The sequence below is a fragment of the Mytilus trossulus genome, chromosome 9, assembly GCF_036588685.1.
Source record: "Mytilus trossulus isolate FHL-02 chromosome 9, PNRI_Mtr1.1.1.hap1, whole genome shotgun sequence".
NCBI classification, from domain to species: domain Eukaryota; kingdom Metazoa; phylum Mollusca; class Bivalvia; order Mytilida; family Mytilidae; genus Mytilus; species Mytilus trossulus.
Window position 1 is genome coordinate 16677349 of NC_086381.1, and position 12531 is coordinate 16689879.

Genomic DNA, 12531 nt, shown 5'->3' on the forward strand with positions numbered 1-12531 from the left:
GCCACACGTGATTACCTATGCACAAGTGAAAAACATATTTCTGACAAAAGTGAGATTTCTCTTGTCAAAAGGGATTTATATTTATATTGCAATACATTATTCAGAAGGAGGTACATAATTCAGTTTAGATTATATTTCTTATTCTATGAGCATTTAGAATTTAATCAAAATTCTCCCAACACCAACGTAGAACGTACTGTGTCATATACACATACACGCGTATATCGACTGGTAACTGATCGTAATGTTACACATATATCAAACAGCTAACTCCCGGAACGTAGTAGCAGGAACCAGGATAATACGTAGACAACATACATAACTAACGAAATTGAAAACGCTTACGGTACAAAATGTATCTCGTTCATAAACCGAATTCTGCTTTGAATTATAGAAAATGCAATATTTATCATGTTTAGTCAAACTTGCATTGTTATATCAACGTCTGAACTGATTAAAAATCTTTAGATGTCAGATAACACTCGAAATTGACCCGACCTCTTTCCACACGGAATACAAATAATGATAGTTTGTAATCAGGTTGACTGCTTATAATGCAAAATACACATTTATAACAAGTTTTTTAAAACGAACAATACACATCGATCGTTTCTTTATTTCCCAATGTAAATGAAAGAAACAAAAACCATATCATACCATAAAAAGGACAGGAGAAAATTGAACATTTACGGATCTATTTCTGGCCAAAAGACCCCCTACATAGATTTTGTTGGATGTCGCGTATGAAAAAATGTACCTCATGACTTGAAAGTCAGGCCTTAAAGCACTGCCTTTAAAAAATGATCAGAAAATGGTGAATGAAAAAGGGTTTATATAATAATTTTCATGAATGCCTACCGCTCTTCCATCCTTTCACATGTGGAGTGAATAATGGTCCATTCAGTTTACATTGTTCACCCTTCATATAGGCTGCTACATTAAGATCAGAGAGAAGTTTAGATGTCATGTATGGTGCCAAGGTTGGTGTGGCAGTAAAACTTTCATTCTTCATCCACTGGTCAAGTGAGAATCCTACAAAACATAACATAAACATTAAGCTAAGTCACAAATCTAGTTATCATGAAGAATAGCTTTGGTGACTAACAGCAATAAAACTTTAATTCTCCTTCCACTGGTTGAGTGAGAATCCAACAAAACATAACATAGTCATAATTATAAACTAGAGGCTCTAAAGAGCCTGTGTCGCTCACCTTGGTCTATGTAAATATTAAACATAGGACACAGATGGATTCATGACAAAATTGTGTTATGGTGATGGTGATGTGTTTGTACATCTTACTTTACTGAACATTCTTGCTGCTTACCATTATCTTTATTTATAATGAACTTGGCCCAGTAGTTTCAGAAGAAAATGTTAGTGAAAATTTACAAATTTTATGAAAATTGTTAAAAATTGAGTATAATAAGGGCAATAACTCCTTAGGGGGTCAATTGACCAATTTGGTCATGTTGACTTCTTTTTTGGTGTTTTTTTGCTGTACATCATTGCTGTTTAACAGTATATCTCTATCTATAATAATATTCAAGATTATAACAAAAATTGGCAAAATTGCATTAAAGATACCAATTCAGGGGCAGCAATCTAACAACTAGTTATCCGATTCATCTGAAAATTTCAGGACAGATAGATCTTTACCTAATACACAATTTTACCCCCATGTCAGATTTGCTCTAAATGCTTTGGTTTCAGAGTTATAAGCCAAAATCTACATTTGACCCCTATGTTCTATTTTTAGCCATGTTGGCCATCTTGGTTGGTTGGCCGGGTCACTGAACGCAATTTTTAAACTAGATACCCCAATGATGATTTTGGCCGAGTTGTTTCAGAGGAGAAGATTTTTGTAAAAGCTAACGACAACGACGGATGACGGACGCCAAGTGATGAGAAAAGCTCAAAATATTTAACAAAACCAACACTATGAACATAAGACTATTACCTTTAATGAAGAAGTCTGTGTTCCAATCACATGCTGGTTTAGGTAGTCTGTACTTGTTAAAGACACTGACAGTTACATAACAAGGTCCTTCAACTTCAAAACATACTTTCAAGGTCATATCTAATAAGTACTGTCCTTCAGTTTCTAAATCGGATATAGTAAACCTGTAATAAAAATTGTAATTAAACTCCATTATAGTAAATCAGAAAGTATTTGCAGATTTTTATTTTTAAACTGAAAATTTAAAACATATGTAAATAGTTTTCAAAGGTACATAAAAAAAAGCCAGTAAAATGCCCAATAAACTTACTCCAATCTGACAAAACCAAACAGCCAGACATGTACAGGTTGTCCCCACTCATAATCAAACAGAAGTCGGTCAAATGTCAGTTGTTCTATACCAACAGTTAATTTAAACAAGCAGGGTTCAAAGTTCACAAATGTTCTGAATGATTTACCAATCTGTTCTGCAGTAACACAGCATTCTACTGCTGTGCATGTATTGTGTATGTTACATGTTGCTGGGCCTGTATTGTTGGGTAATACTGCCATTGGTAGCTTACAATCTGAAATTATAATTCATAATAATTCGATCATACCTGTGCTTTTTGAGAAAAGAAAAAAAACATTGCAAAATTGTACAAGGAACAACAAATTTAGTAATGAATTGATAGAATATAAAATTGAGAATGGAAATGGGGAATGTGTCAAAGAGACAACAACCCGACCATAGAAAAAACAACAGCAGAAGGTCACCAACAGGTCTTCAATGTAGCGAGAAATTCCCGCACCCGGAGGCGTCCTTCAGCTGGCCCCTAAACAAATATATACTAGTTCAGTGATAATGAACGCCATACTTATTTCCAAATTGTACACAAGAAACTAAAATTAAAAGAATACAAGACTAACAAAGGCCAGAGGCTCCTGACTTGGGACAGGCACAAAAATGTGGCTTAACCTACAATATCATATCCTATAGCTTATTCTAAATGTAATTTTTCATTTGTTAAAAAGTTGAAAATTTAGTATCAGTCGAGTTTTTCAATTTTGACATTGGTGCTTATCTATTTTATATTTCAAGTTTTCTGGGTTTTTTTCTTATCCCCCCCCCCCCCCTACCAATTGTTATCCATCTATACTTTACCATTGTTCCATCCATCCACATTAGGACTAAATGGTGACTGACTCGGGTCACACTGACTGTCCTGTAAAAACTCTGTAATCCTTAATTTGTCCATCAAACTTCTCATCTCATTTGTGTTCAGGTGATGATCTGGTGCTAATCTTTTTTCACTTAGGAATCTTTCAAAGGAAAAATCTACAAAGAAAACAATGTCATGGATATAGTTATTTTGCAAGCATTAAGTGTTCTTATGATTTGCATGTATTTCTGATATATGTAATCTAGATCAAATGATTTGAAATATATTTTATATTTCTTTTGTTGATTTGCTGTGTTTTCAGTTAATAGCTTGCTGTAATGTGTGAGCCAAGGCTCCTTGTTGAAGACGGTAGCTTGACCTATAATGGTTAACTTTATAAAAATGTGACTTGGATGGGGAGTTGTTTCATTGGCACTCATACCACATCTTCCTATATATATATATATATATATAAAGATATATCATATCTTTTACTCTGTATACTTCATAAATTTAAAATCTTTGAACTAACAACCAATACAAGGCGATTGCAACAAGAATGCATTTGCTGCTGCACTCAACATAACCATACATTTAAATTAAATTATTGGAAAAAAGGAAGGTGTCAAGCTGTTTCAATATGTGCATACACTTTTTAACTCATCACTGTTAAGGCTGCAGACTAAGTATAAATTCATTATCTTCATAATTACTTTAGAAAAGTGTGATGAAAACTTTAGGAAAAACATATATGCATAGTCAAACGGACCAACAGAGGGAAATAGTGAAGTAATGAAACCCAAACTTTAAAGTATTGGTATAATAATTTTAAACAAGAATGTGTCCATAGTACACAGATGCCCCACTCGCACTATCATTTTCTATGTTCAGTAGACCATGAAATTAGGGTCAAAACTTTAATTTTGAATTAAAATTAGAAAGATCATATCATAGGAAACATGTGTACTAAGTTTCAAGTTGATTGGACTTTAACTTCATCAAAAACTACCTTGACCAAAAACTTTAACCTGAACTTCACACTATCATTTTCTATGTTCAGCGGACCATAAAATTGGGGTCAAAACTATAATTTGGCATTAAAATTAGAAAGATCATATCATGGGGAACATGTGTACTAAGTTTCAAGTTGATTGGACTTCAACTTCTTTTAAAACTACCTTGACCAAAAACTTTAACCTGAAGCCACCTTACGCACAGACGCACAGACAGACGAACGGAGGCACAGACCAGAAAACATAATGCCCCTCTACTATCGTAGTTGGGGCATAAAAAGTAATGAGTAGTCTTACTAGGATCTATGAAATCACTCTTCCAGTCACAAACAGCCTTAGGTAGCCTGGCATTCTTCAGAACTGGTATACTGACCACACAAGGACCATGTGATTCAAAACATATACTCAGGTTCAAGCTGACCATAAACTTCTTCTCACTTTCCAAGTCTTCTACTTGGTAACTAAAAATAAGTAAATGGAATATGTATATTAACACCTTTTTCAAATAAATTAAGTATAAAGTATGGAATATGTATATATCTCATTGACAAATAAATTAAGAGAAAAAGTAACAGAAAGTTCACTTTATTAGAAATTTTAAAGTTAAAGTGAATGAAAATTGTTATACCAAATAGATTTCATCCCTTCAAATCACTGTCACCACATGAGGGAATTTTGTTCTTTTAATTTTGGTATAAGAAGGATGATCAGAAATAGGTGTTAATTCCATTTGAATGGTTATCATTTCACAATCATGAGATAGTTATATTGGAAGTATAAATGATTTTAAAGAGATTTTGATTGAGACACCCTTCAAGGTTAACTTTACTTTATTTTTATTATCTGTGAACTCCCCAATTTAAAATCACAAAATAAGCTTATAACTAAAAACTCACTCTAAGTGGACAACTCCATGAAGTTTGACCCGTTCTATTGAACCAAAGTGATATTCAAACAGACTGGTATTAACACTCAATTTCTCTATCCCTATGCTCATCTTTCTGTTACAGGGATCCAGACTGACATATGTTTTAATGGTTCTACCAATCAATTCTACGCCTGAACAACATGTGACACCAGTACAATAGTCATACAGATGACAGAATGTGTTGTTAGGAAGTGGGCTCAGTGAAACTGGCTTGGGACATCCTAAAAAACAAAAGATATCTTTCAATTGATTATATCAATGATTTGCTAAATATTTTTTTGTAATTTCAGGGGGTACCTAACACTACAGGGCAATACCTCTGTAAAGTCAGCTAAATGTTTTAATTACGTTGTGTTATAAAAGGAATATTAAGCTTCTTAATGATAACAAGAATGTGTCCATAGTACAGGGAGGCCCCACTCCACTATCATTTTACATGTCCACTGGACCGTGAAATTGGGGTCAATACTTTAATTTGGCATTAAGATTAGAAAGATCATATCATAGTTAACATGTGTACAAAGTTTCAAGTTGATTGGACTTCAACTTCATCAAAAACTACCTTGACCAAAAACTTTAACCTGAGCTTCACACTATCTTTTTCTTTGTTCAGTTGACCATGAAATTGGGGTCAATACTTTAATTTTACATTAAAATTAGAAAGATCATATCATAGGGAACATGTGTACTAAGTTTCAAATTGATTGAACTTCAACTTCATCAAAAACTACCTCGACCAAAAACTTAAGCGGGACAAACGAACAGACGAACAGATGAACGGACGAACGGAGGCACAGACCAGAAAACATAATGCCCCTCTAATATTGTAGGTGGGGCATAAAAATTGGTGCTTGTCAAACTGCTATATAACCAGTATATTTTTTTCTGACAAAACTGTTGGATCAAAATTTTTGAAATTTTTATATTTTTGTTAAAGGGTCAAAGTAAATACTTTGTAAAAATTTTATTAAAATTAAACGAGCCAAATTAATTTTAGTGAAAGTGTTAGGAACCACCTTAATAATCCATCACTGTGTACAGGTTAGCTAAACTAATGTCATTGTCACATTCATAAACTCTTACAAATAAACTTATTTTTTCATGACCTTTTATGATATTGAATTAACTTCCTTAATGTAAATTGTACACATGTCGGCAAACAATAGTTTTATCCCAATTATCCTCATATGCAAGGTTTATCATTTAGACGGTCATATCACATTGGTCACACAGTTAAAAATGTAACTAATACAAAAGACAACTTTATCATATTGGTCACCCAGTTTATAAATGAGTCAACATTTCATTTTATACATTTCATAATTACCTTTATTCCAACCATCTTTGTTGGGGAAGTATGGTAGATTTCCTCTGTCACACTGGTCACCCAGAAGGAATGGAGCAATACCGAGATCGTGAAGTAATTCTGACGTTGTATGGGACTCCAATTTCTTCAATGACGGACTGAGACCCAGATCAGTCAAGTATGACCTCAATGAAAAATCTGATGAAGAAAATATGTCAGGTTTGATAATATTATTGATGTAAAAAAAAAATAATTATAAACTAAAGCTAAATGTTGATGCCGGCAATGCCAATGATGGAATCTAGGATTGCTATGTCATGCTTTTTTTCGTGACATAAAAAGAGTTTGTTGTTTCAATCAAGATGATAAACAGACAAATAGTTCTAAATAACTTATACCTTATGATTACATTTGCCAATTCAAATTTTGCACATATTTGATTCACATATTTGAATAGACAAACAAACAATTATATAATATTTAATGAAAACACTGAGTCTTAATCAATAATTCATTGTTAAATTGAAATGTACTGTGCTTCAAAATCAACAACAATGTCATGTTATATACCTTATTTACTGATAACCACAAAAAGTCATCTTATCTGTCAAAAATATCATTTCCACTTTCAAGTTATCATGAAACAATACAACATCAAATTAACTGTTTACTTTCAAATCACCATTAATCCTGTAATTTAATTACCTTGAATTTTATAATCTGTGTTCCAGTTACAAGTCTGCTTTGGTAGTTTAGTTGACTTGAAGAGATGAAGATGTAGCTCACAAGGACCTGACGATTCTAGACATATGGACACATTCATATTAAAAACAAATACATCATCACTGGCCAAATCATCTATGGTAAAGCTAAAATAAATGTCATCTAGTATCAATTATATTTTAAATATGACTATGGCTTAAAGTCATATGAAACTAGTGTCCGGTGAAAAATAATGTCATTCCAATTCTTGAACCAATGCATACAAACATCATAAACTTAGTCTTCTGTGCACGATTTATCATTTTTTTCACATAAATTTCGTATAATAGTAATTTTTTTTTTCAATCGGTCAGTGTTGTGAAAATATGGCAGGTAATTAAAGTTCGTGGTTTGAAGCCGAAGTTTAACAATTGTCACCTGTTTGTCAACAATCAGCAAAAAAGCATGGATATTGAGCACATGTTTAACATGTACAATCAGATAATAGTTTATTTTAAGGACATCCATGCGTACTGCGATCACCGGATTTTTACGAGATGGATTCTTACGAGATGGGTCACACTGAGGTCACTTTCCGTACGGAAAATATGTCAGGCAATTGCTTCCTGGAATTAAAGTAAACTTCGTCTAAGTATGAACAAATTAAAGAATTTTCTTCAATAAAGGTATATGTACCAAGGGTGCGGAAAAGGTCATATTTGCCAGTCATGTCCTAAACTGAAACTATAATGTCCTAAACTTTTAATTGGGATTTAGGTCAAATTTTATTTTTCAACATTAATAATTTCGGTCATTTTGTTGAGAACGACTTTCAAAATTGCCATTTTGAACATATTTTAGTTTTGTTATCGACTTCCTGCAATTAAACTGCCACTCCAATAAAGTGTTATAATCCTGAGGGCCCTCCTAATAACTATATTAATAATGCCTCCGGGGAGCTATTGGCTAATGATTGCTAATCTCTTTACCTGTGTTTTTAATTCACACCTGGCAATTAATCACAAGCTTCAAACTATTATTATAAAGAAATAAAAATTCCATACGAACTGGCTTCATTATTTAATTACTCAACAGGTCAGACAATTGTCAATTATGATTTAAAATCAAATTAAAACTTCTGACACACGTGCTTTGTTTACTATGTAATACGCATGCTTGAAATTCTCTTCCACAGATTTAGACAATTAATCGTAAATTTAAAATAATTTCATCCTAAATAAAGCTAGTGCAACTATTCTAATTAATATTCTTACACTATGAAAGGTAAAATATTAAAAAGCCGATGATTTCCTGTGATTTGGATAAACAAAACTAATCCTGGAAATGAGTCCGGAATTGTTCATATTAGTATTGTCGCAGTACATCCGGTTTGCATTTTGACTTTAGAATCGAAAGAAACGTAAGCAATAACTGAGAATATTATCGTTTTGAGTCATTAAAATCATTTTATTTTTAAACTGTTGCCTTCCCTTAATTGCCCTTGATCCATTTTTGGAAACTGGTAGGACAAATCATGCAGTAAATGCGATGCAACAGTGAAACAAGTTTGTTGATGCTACGAACATGACCATCGAGTATGAGCATACTAATAATGAGTCTCGTGCAGTAATGTGATTTTGGCAATCATCTTTTGAAAAGGGGCATCAACTTTTAAGTTGTTTGAAAATGAACGAAATTAGGTGAAAAAATTTCCGGATCCTTGATATGTACATAAGTTTTATAATGAAAGCTATCCATCGAGTTATAAAAAAACATATGCATTTTTTTTTTAATTTGAGGTTTCTTAGGACTTTAAGAATAAATTTGTACAGTATCATTTATGAAGTGTTATAATGGACAATTAGTGATAAAGTGTATTCAAAATGTTGCTGTATCAAATTATACTTTACTTACTTTAAATTGATAACACCAAGTAGAGAGAATTGCTGGAATGATCCCCACTTGTAATCCACCAAAGACAAATTAAGATGGACTTTTTCTATAGCAATACTGAGTCTGTATTCACAGGGGTCTAGATCAACGAATACATTGACGTTACGCTTAAAGCTTGGTAATGTGATACAGCAGTCTATAGCTGTACATCTGTCTGGAATGTGGCATGCAGCATGGGAAGAAATATCTTCAAGGGAGGGAACTGGTGTCTTACATTCTTCAATAAGAAAATCATATTTAAATTGGGATTAACAACAGTAAACAGTTATATAGAAAAAAGCACACTTATACAGTACTTTTTCCTGTAGAAAACTAAAGAAATAGGCCCAGAAAAGTATTCAATCGTCCAACAAAAACATGTGTTATTCGTTCTAGTTTTTCTCTGTTTGAATATCTACCCATTATTTTTTGGTGTGCAGCTCTGACAATCAATTTGGTTATCATTTTTTAATTATAACTTAGACTAAGATTAATGGAACATTATGTTTGATTAATTGCTTTCAACTTTATTTTAAAAAAAAATTATGAATATCAAAAGGAAAGGAAAGTAAATAAGTCTTTTTAGAATAATTTGTCACTCTATATATAAATTTATGTTGAACTTTATGATTTTCATTCAACTGATTCAAATGCAATTTTTCTTTTCTCTTTTTACAGCATACCATTGTTCCAGCCATTGACTTTTGGTTTATATGGTAAAACAGATCTATCACATGTAGGTGAGTTGAGATAAGTAGACAGTCCTAAATCTTCTGACAGCTGTGATATTACAGGATCAGTTAAGGTAGTTAGTCCTTCTGATGTCATAAATGTCTTCATGGAAAATCCTACAATAAAAACACACAATAAACAAAATAGTTAAATTTCTTCAATTGGAAATTTGTTCCAAGTGTATAATAAGTATCCTTAAACCCCATCATCCAACAGTAAGCCATTAATTATTTGAAAGCCTAAAAATGTTCAACTTTAAACATTTCATACTATGAAATAGACTGACCTACCACTTCACTTTAAATGAGATGGTTGAAAGAAACCACAATTTTTTTGGTTCTAAATGGAATAAAATTTTGCTAAAGTTGTTCAGAAACCTTGTGTTCCTTCTGAAATCTTTTCCTTCTACTCTGTTAACAACCACAAGATAACTGATAAAACTCAAATGGATAATTATACTGTGTAATATTAGACTTACCTGGAATCTTGAAGTCCATATTCCAGTTACAGGTTGGTTTTGGGAGACGGGCATTCCTAAATATGTGATGATCCTGACAGTTGCCATGAGATTCCCAACATAAACTTAAGGTCAAGGACAACAGATACTGGTCCTCAGCATATAGATCATGCAGAATAAATCTGTAAAACATAAGGAAAATTAATACGGTTTAAAAAAACAGCCCAAAAAAACACAAAAAGCAAAGGAACAGTGCTTTTATTGCAGTTCTTCATATCAAAGTCACAATTATTTCCTTAAAACAGAGCACAAAAACTCTCACCTCACTGGAAGTTGAAGACGGCCCCTAGCACCAGCTTGATTGGAATTCTTTTTTTATGAATTGAAGGTAAACTTATTCTGTAAACTTTTTTTATTTTAAGATGATCAATTTTCATTGTGTCTGTCTAAACCAGGAATCAAGGTAATTCTTGTTAACTTGTCCATTCACTTGATGCTATTGATTTGATTCTTTTTAATGTGTATTTTCAGTCTTCTTTAAATAATCTTTCATTCTTGGATACATTGGACCTATTTCAGCTCTCCTACATAAAATTATTTCTACAGTACTAGAAACAATGAGATTTCTCTTGTCATGATTACTAATAAAATTTATTTCTGTATATTTGGCATTAAAACTGTTTCTTAAAACAATATTTGGGGTATATATCAAGAAGACAGCAACCTAACAACACAAATACCAACAAAACATATAGCGGAAAGGGTAATGTGAATTGGAAAATGATTTATTCGTTTGCTGTGTTTGAAGAATGGTAAAAGATAAGATAAATTATTGCAATTTTGAACCAGATGCTCCCCAGGGCGTAGCTTTATACGACCGCAGATGTTGAACCCTGAACGGTTGGGGCAAGTATGGACACAACATTCAAGCTGGATTCAGCTCTAAATTTGGATTGTGATTAAATAGTTGACACAGCATAGGTTTCTGACACAGAATGAATGTGTTCTAATGAACTCAATTTTTTTGTTTTCTCTTAGAGCAATTCACTATGCTGTTGAATATTAATCCTCTCAAAAAAATGTTTGAAGAAATTTTCTTTTTATTTATGAAATTTCAAATGAGAAAATTGAACCCAATTTTTTTAATCACATCCCCCTTTCCCTTATTCCAAAACTAATCTCAATTAAAATTTCTAATGGAGTTTGCAACAATAACTACTCATTTAAATACATCATAAAATATTAAGATGTAAAAAAACTGCTTGTATCACTGAATGGTAAAGATTATTTTAATTTATCAGTTGGTAGTAAAAAGTGAATATACATTGTATATTATATATATAACAAAGATTTAAGTTGATTCTGGACAAAGAAAGATAACTCCAAATAAAAAAATTTCTTACAATTAGATATTTCTAGCTTACTATTCTGGACAAAGAAAGATAACTCCAATTAAAAATAAAATTGCTATTTCACAATATTTTGCAATAAGATATTTCTTGCCATTGCGCAATACTGTGCAATTGAAAAGACTTGCTATTGCACAAAACTTAATATAATAATTTTAGATCCTGATTTGGACCAACTTGAAAACTGGGCCCATAATCAAAAATCTAAGTACATGTTTGGATTCAGCATATCAAAGAACCCCAAGATTTCAATTTTTGTTAAAATCAAACTAAGTTTAATTTTGGACCCTTTGGACTTTAATGTAGACCAATTTGAAAACAAGACCAAAAATTAGGAATCTACATACACAGTTAGATTTGGCATATCAAAGAACCCCATTTATTCAATTTTTGATGAAATCAAACAAAGTTTAATTTTGGACCCCGATTTGGACCAACTTGAAAACTGGGCCGATAATCAAGAATCTAAGTACATTTTTAGATTCAGCATATCAAAGAACCCAAACGATTAATTTTTTGTCAAAATCAAACGAAGTTTAATTTTGGAGCCTTTGGACCTTAATGTAGACCAATTTGAAAAAGGGACAAAAGTTAAAAATCTACATACACAGTTAGATTCGGCATATCAAAGAACCCCAATTATTCAATTTTTGATGAAATCAAACGAAGTTTAATTTTGAACCCTTTGGGCCCCTTATTCCTAAACTGTTTGGACCAAAACTCCCAAAATCATTACCAACCTGTCTTTTATGGTCATAAACCTTGTGTTTAAATTTCATAGATTTCTATTTACTTATACTAAAGTTATGGTGCGAAAACCAACAAAAATGCTTATTTGGGTCCCTTTTTGGCCCCTAATTCCTAAACTGTTGTGACCTAAACTCCCAAAATCAATACCAACCTTCCTTTTGTGGTCATAAACATTGTGTTTAAATTTCATTATTTTCTATTT

At 32.2% G+C, this 12531-nt stretch overlaps 1 pseudogene; it reads right to left on the reverse strand.

The window, feature by feature from the left end:
• Nucleotides 1-12531, reverse strand: part of LOC134684333 (uncharacterized) — a 285814-nt pseudogene that overhangs the window by 154567 nt on the left and 118716 nt on the right.